This window comes from Gadus morhua, chromosome 15 (genome assembly GCF_902167405.1).
Source record: "Gadus morhua chromosome 15, gadMor3.0, whole genome shotgun sequence".
Lineage (NCBI taxonomy): Eukaryota > Metazoa > Chordata > Actinopteri > Gadiformes > Gadidae > Gadus > Gadus morhua.
The window spans coordinates 15,624,118-15,631,438 of record NC_044062.1 but is presented as its reverse complement, the minus strand read 5'-3'; the positions used below and the strand labels follow the sequence as shown (position 1 = coordinate 15,631,438).

General features: G+C 45.1%; 1 long non-coding RNA gene across 1 annotated transcript; it reads right to left on the bottom strand.

The window, feature by feature from the left end:
* Positions 1-3,421: 3,421 nt before the first annotated feature.
* On the bottom strand, positions 3,422-6,763 carry LOC115560380 (uncharacterized). The gene is made up of 4 exons (XR_003979743.1): positions 6,660-6,763; positions 5,339-5,451; positions 4,591-4,685; positions 3,422-3,523 (listed from the first exon to the last, which is right to left on the bottom strand). It is a non-coding gene; the product is annotated as an uncharacterized LOC115560380 (long non-coding RNA).
* Positions 6,764-7,321: the final 558 nt, after the last annotated feature.

Sequence of the window (7,321 nt, the reverse complement as noted above, 5' to 3'; positions counted from 1 at the left end):
TTCTTGACCAAAACTTCATTGTGAGGCCCCCTGATATGTCAACTGTTCAATATCCCCAAAATGTTGGAGAATTGTGCACTATCTCAGCTCAATAGACAGGATAAGTAACAGGGTAATGGACAAACACACACACACACGAACACACCAACACAATTCTTATTTCCTAAAGTGGACAGGAGATGAGTAGTCTAAAGGCTTGAAGGATTGTGCACTAATCGAAAGGCAGAGCCCGAGGCTTTGCCTTACATATGCTCCCATTATTATGACAACTCTCTCTGCTGGGGAGCAACCTGCACCAGGAGAATGTCTATAAAATGTCATGGCCTGATGAGTGTGCAGGCCACGCCCCCAGTGAATGCACCGTTAGCCTGACATAACACGTTACAGCCCATTAAAAGCCCATGTCGCCGTGACACTGAGCCACAGAGGTTTCCGCGTGACCGGGCTGCATTTCCTGCTCGCTCCAGCGGGCGATTAAAGGGATTCCAGCAGGGATTTCCCCCGTATTTTATTAGCTTGTGACGGAAGATCTCATTTGCGTGGATGGAAAATATCTTCACAATATCGTGGAACACAGATTCATAGTAATGTATGCACGTGTGACAAATTGGATATGGAAATCGGTAATGTGTTAGTGAGTTAATGTGTTGTCGATTGAATCTCATGCACAATTACCCTGTGCATGAATAGCGTGATTGTGTATAACTTCTTCAGTGTTCATTTGGCTTTCATACATTAAAATACCAATGTTTAGATATTTATCACATCAAAACCATTCCCCATTAGAGCTCAATACATCCTATTCATTGTCATATAGGGGGGTGTCCTAGAGCTAAATAAACCATCGGCCAATGACAAGTAAAGGTGGACGGGGATGTGGGTACTTCAACCCCAATTTCCTTCGTCTGGCTGACGGGCTGCTGCAGGAGCCTCTTGATCTGAACCCAGGAGGCCAGCACCTGTTTCCTGGTCTCCATGGATACGGTCCCTCCAGGGACTGCCACGCTTGACAGACGCAGGGCGAATTCACACACCTGAAAAGACACAGGAAAGATAGGAGTTTCATTGATTCCCTTAATAACAGGGGGCCATGATCAGTAGTCTGCTGATAAGGGCAGCGACTCTAAAAGCTTAGTTATGGTTGTAACGTCAACGCAACGCAAGAGGGTTTACGGACCAATTACGTCCTTGTGGACTCTCCTTGTGTCCAACGCAAGGGCCTGACGTGCGCCTCCCAAAAATCGTCACCTTGCGAGGAGGTGACGCAGCAGCAAGGGCTGTGATTGGTCCGCTAACGGTAACCCGACGCAGAACCAAAACAGGTTCAAGACTCCATAGAATTGACTGCGTGGTCACTGCGTTGCGTCAACGTCCAACCATAACTAAGCCTTCAGCCGGAAGGTCTTGGGTTCGATCCCCCATGTCCGCAGCCTACCTGTGTGCATCTTTCAGATGCCTAACACCAACCCGTTTACCCGTATAACATGTGGTCATGAGGTCACTTCAGCAAAGTCGCTTTGGATAAAAGTGTCATTTTAAATGAACAGTGAATGTGAACCCAGCATGTTGTGTTCTCTTCCGGTCTCCTCGTGTTAGCCTGCAGACCACCCGCCCGCCTGTCACCTCAGCACAACCACGACAACATGACAACATTCTCAGCATGCTATGTAATGCTCAGCGGGCTTACAGCTGGGAGGCCATTGGGCCAGACCAAACACTTCATGTTATTACTACAGTTGGTACAATTTTGCTAAAATTAATTTAGATAAATATTATTATGCCGGTATTTTTACATTTCATGAATGATAATTCACAGATGAAGTGGTTGATTAGCACATGTAAGCTTTTCTTTAGCAGCCTGTTGGATTTTGTTTTCAGATTTTTGGGTTAGATTGGGTGGATTTGTGTGTTCTGCTGTTAGAAAAATAAATAGATAGTATTCTCTTGAGATTCACACATGACTTCAAAGTAAAATATCTTTAAGCTGAGAGAACACATGCACCCCCCCCACTCCCCCACAGTAACCCCCCCCCACCCCCTTCCCCGGCTCCATCGCCAGGGTTCCCCCAACATGGGTGGTGGAGCCTGCCTTGTCCGGGGTCCTCCCCGCTCCCTCCTCAGCAGAGGCTGCAGCAGCCCGCGGGCCACGCAGTCACACAGCAGCACCAACAGCGCCTGATCCCTGTGCAACACAACACAGCAGATGTTCCCCGCTGTCATTATTTGGCGTGGAACTCGTAGTGAAAGTGAAAGTGAACCCTCTGGCCCAGGGACTGAGAGTTTAAGCTGTTGTTGTTGTTGCGGCGTTTTTGGGGAAAACTCCGGAGCCCAACGATCATCTGATCTTTTTTTGTGGTGAATACTCATTTTAAAATAAGTTTGTTTCTTGCCGTGCTTAAGTTGCTGTTGGTTTGGACTAGTAAACAGACCACGGTATTAGAGTCAAATGTTGTTAAAAACATGAATTCCAATCCTTTAATTTGTTTAATGATCCATGTATCTGCTGGGGACTTAATGACCCAGTATCCTGAGTTTAAAAGCGGGGTTCGTTTTGCAGTAAACTGACAAAAGGGAATATTTCTTCAGAACTTCTTACATATAAACTAAAATAAAAGCAAGATATATATTTTATTAATTAGATGCAAATCATTAATTCATACGATTATAAAAATTGCAATGTATTGCAAGACTTTGTCACTTGCTCTTTCCCAACTCTCCCCAGAACCTACCCACAGTGTCCAGTTCTTCTAAGCGTGTCTACTAGCGTTTGGAAGGTGGGCAGGAGGGTGCGATACTCGCAGGCCGCCAGCAGGGGACGGCTGTAGTTCCACAGGATAACGGCGCATTGTCGACCTTCCACCACTCGCCAAGCTCCTCCCCAGCTCCGCTCCCCACAGGAAGCCAGCGGTGGCATAGGCCGACAGAGACTGGATCCAGTCCCTAAGAGGGAGGTAAGAGAGGAGAGAGGAGAAAGAGAGAGAGAGAATGAGAGCGAAAGAGAAGGAGAAAGAGAGAGTGAGAGCGAGAGATAGAGAGAAAAATAAAGAAAAACAGAAAGAGAGAGAGAATTGAGTGGATACATTTAGTTTAAATTATCTAACGACATACTTAGAAAGATGCTCAGAGACACTTTAAGGGGTTACATAACACTTCTTAACAGCTGGGGGGCAGCAATTTTGCAATTGGAACACGATGGGAACCCAGCAACCCATATGCTCGGTTCGCATTGCGTCCAACATCGTTGGAGGTTTGGGTTTAGATATTGTATGGTCGCAACAGAAAGACGGCACAACACGCTGCTCTGCTTCTCTCTGGGCTTCAACAAAAGAGGCACTGCTGGGTGCCCCGAAGTGAGTCAGTCAGTCAGTCAGTCAGTCAGTCAGTCAGTCAGTCAGTCTGTCTGTCTTTGTAGCTACCTGTAGACCCCCCAGTGGTCCTCAGAGGCAGGGCCTCCTCTGTCCTGAGGCAGGACAGCGGGACTGTTAAGCTCCACCCCCTCCGATTGCAGCTTCTGGACAGTGGCCTATGAGGTAAAGGGAAATCCCTCCATCACATAAAGAAGGCATTTAACCCTCAGAGGAAGTTATCAAAACAAAGGGGGTATTAGTAGTTTAAATTAGTTTAGCTGTGGCACATCAAAGGTTGTTGAGGAAACATTGGCCATGGATTTAGCTTTTTCATTGAATTCTGAAATAACATTTTTGCATTATTTTCTTCAACAATTCCATGCATCCCTTTTGATTCCCTTGACTTGTGTTCAAAGTGAAGGGAAGCCGACTGTCACAGAACAAAGGAAGTAACACACTGGAGACAGAGGCGCCTCCACGGCTCCTACAAGGTCACGCGGTGAGGATCTGTCGTTCACCGCTTTTCTTCAAAGTGCTTTCGAGCTAATCTTCTTCGGTCTGGGGGGGGGGTAATAAAAGCTTGATGGGAGGTGGATTACACAGCACAGCAAACAAGCCCAGGACTCCACCCAATCAGCTTCCTCTCCCATGGCCGCTCGTTAAGAAAATCCCATAAAACTCATCTTCTGATGCTGAGGGCGGAGAGCTTTGTAATTGTTTTAACTCTAAACTCTAACTAATCTCAATAAGTCTACCTGGTTCAAAAAAAAGTATAAGTTGAAAAAATTCTCATATAAAATCTCCATTACCTTTTAACAAGCTTTCTTTGAAACAATTCAAGAAGATTTTGCGTAAAAGTAAACAACTTATAGATGAAACCATGATCTATACAGCGTCGGAAATTCCAGAAAAATATGTGCCCCAATAGCTGAGGATATAAAAAAAAGTAAGTTCCTCTGTTCAGTGCTGATTCAACGTCCATCTTCAGTTAATAGCTTGTGATTAGGTTCACCTTGGATGAGTCAACAGACCACTTCAAATAAAGCATGTTTTCCGCTTTGTTGTTAATATTTTGAGTTTGTGTGTGTGTGTGTGTGTGTGTGTGTGTGTGTGTGTGTGTGTGTGTGTGTGTGTGTGTGTGTGTGTGTGTGTGTGTGTGTGTGTGTGTGTGTGTGTGTGTGTGTGTGTGTGTGTGTGCGTGTGAGCGTTTGTGTGTGAAGGCCTAACGATGAAGAGCACACACCTCAGCATTGATGAAGCAGATTTCGGCCAGGAGAAGAAGCACGTCCCTGGAGGAGGCGTTGATCTGGAGAGAACCTTGCTCTGGACTCTGACCCTCTGGAACAGAGAACATCACCCATTTTACAGCGATGACAGAAGTCAACGTCCCTTTCACTTTCCACAGGGTTCCAACTTATCTTATATAGATGACAAATTACGCATAATTAGAAAACTACACATTTAAAATGTAAATGCCATCATTATCATGTGGCTCACCACAAAGGGAAATGTGACAACCCTGAAGCCAAATGTTGAAGCAATTCACCTGCACAAGACATTACAGCAAATAAAACCGTTTCAGACAATGAACCATGAATTTGAGGTTCATTGTTTTACCTGACAGCAAGAAGGGAAACTGTCAGAATACACTACATCATTCCCTTTGAGGGAGTGGGAGTGATGCAGGGAAGGTTATTCTACTCAACTCATTTGAAAACCTTTTGTGTCGTTCACTTGCAGCATCTGTGATATCTGTCATAATCCGTCTATTCACTCTGGACACTTTGTATATGAGGAGAAACATACGAATATAAAAAATATATTATATTATAGGCAACATTTTTAAAATACATGTAATAAGCATGCAGCCAAACACACAAACCATTCCCATATCTCCACACAAAAGAAAATGGTCTTCTGCCATGCTGGCCACACCGGACAGCTAATTAGAAAGCCCTCAGGATCCCTTTCCCATGACTTCCAAGACCTACTCTCAGTCCATCTGCCGTCGTCGTAGAGCAGACAGAAGCGGCAAGCAGCTCTGCATACGTCCCACACCTCATGTCCCCTGGCAGCCTTCACCAGCACTGCCCACACATTCACCCTGGAAACACTCAGTAGGAAACATGAACCATAGTGACAACAATAGTCAAAGTAGCGCTACTTTTGCTCACGATGCTAATGAAGATAATGATAGGATGCAAGGTACAAAATGCAAGAGTTGCAATTTCAATCCAGCCAAAGACTCTGTTGCTCCTCTCTCCCTTCTCTGTTCAATACCCGTCGAGCCTCAAAAAACAGGGCAGGCTTTGAGAGATTTAACATGAGCTGTCTCTATGCTGCTGCAGAGTCATAGACTTCACCTTGGTCCCTGTAGCCTTAAGTTATGTCCACATAACAAGAGGTGTTTTAGGGTTTTGTTACATGCATATCGTACCATTTGGATTAATAATGAAAATAACAAAATGCACTCTGAGATTGTGACTTTCCGTAGCGGTGAAGGCTGTGTAGTAAAGCATACAGTTGAAGACACACTGCAAATGTTATTTTGTTTGGGTGGATATCAATAATAAATGGTATCTTTGGGGAAGGTACCATTCAGCAGTAAAAGCGATGTTTTCCCTCCGTATTATGAACGCGGCCTATCCCTCACCTCTCTGTTTTATTTATTTATCCTAGAGCAAATCATTTTCGAAGGGATCGGGGGAGCTCCGGCATGCAGTTCAGATGAACGAGGGTGAGAGAGACGGAAGAAGAAGCACTGGTGCCTCTACAAACATTGATTGGTGCCTCACTTGTGATATCGGTGTATAAGCAGCTCATAATACACAAGGCTGGGTGATCCTTCGTGGACCAGGGAGAAGCTGAGGGGGATGATTGAGAGAACTTAAAGGCGAAACACAGCAGCGCCTAAGGCTTATAGAATGTCCCTGAAGCACTTACCTGATCAGTAAAATCCATTGATTATTTTGAATTCAGATAAGAGCATCTAAAGTCTGATGGCCGATCAGCTGTGAGCACGGGGCGTTTCACACCACTTTATGTATATTTGTTTTCGACCAATCATGCAACTCGGCCAGCATTAGTGAACGTTAAAAAAGCCTTGTCAGGTTCAACACCTTGTAGGCCCCTTTCGAAATAAACTCCTTCTAAAAGCTTCCTCCACTTGTGCAACGCAATTCTATTTTTTTGAATATCTCTGTAATGAAACAAGGCGTACCTCTGCCCATGCAATATATGGTTTCCGGCCCAGACTCCGTGCCATCTCAGAACCGCCAGAAGAAAATAGAACAACTGGACCCCCCAGCGCACCTCTCTGTGGCGTTGTTGTCATCTGCCAGTCTCTCCAGATGTCCCTTCACCCCCTGGACCGACCAAGAGTGATGCTGGGCCTTGGCAGACAGCTGAAGTGCAGGTACAGTCCCATCACTACCTAAACAAATGACAAGATCAACCACAGATAATAATATTCACAGAATAAATCCCACCCCCACAAAACCCCACATGAACTTTCGCGATTAAAAGCGGTCAATTAAATAAGCGAAACAGTTTGCCCTGCAGTTTAGCAATGTTCCCAAACCAATTCAGAGTACGCCTCTATAATATATGCATCATGGTAGGAATGTCCACTCATGTGCAAAGGAACCCTGGGAGGGGGTATCCATTTGGGTCAGGGATGCTTATGCAACCACCCCTATTATGCCAACCAGAGGCATTGAACATAAAAAGTATTTTACGGTGACACAAAAATGTGTTCCAACCCTTTTAATGCATGAATGCAAAGCCACCTAATCTGGTTATATAAACAATGGCGGTGCAGGATGTAACGTACATATGCCATGTTCCTTATTGCTGAACAGCTGCCAATCGCTGCTCCAGAGGGAGCAGGACATGTCCTCTCTGAGATCATGAGATGATGAGAAGGGCTCTGCACCAATCAACATGGTCCTTTTGAGAGCAGAGAAAGGAATACA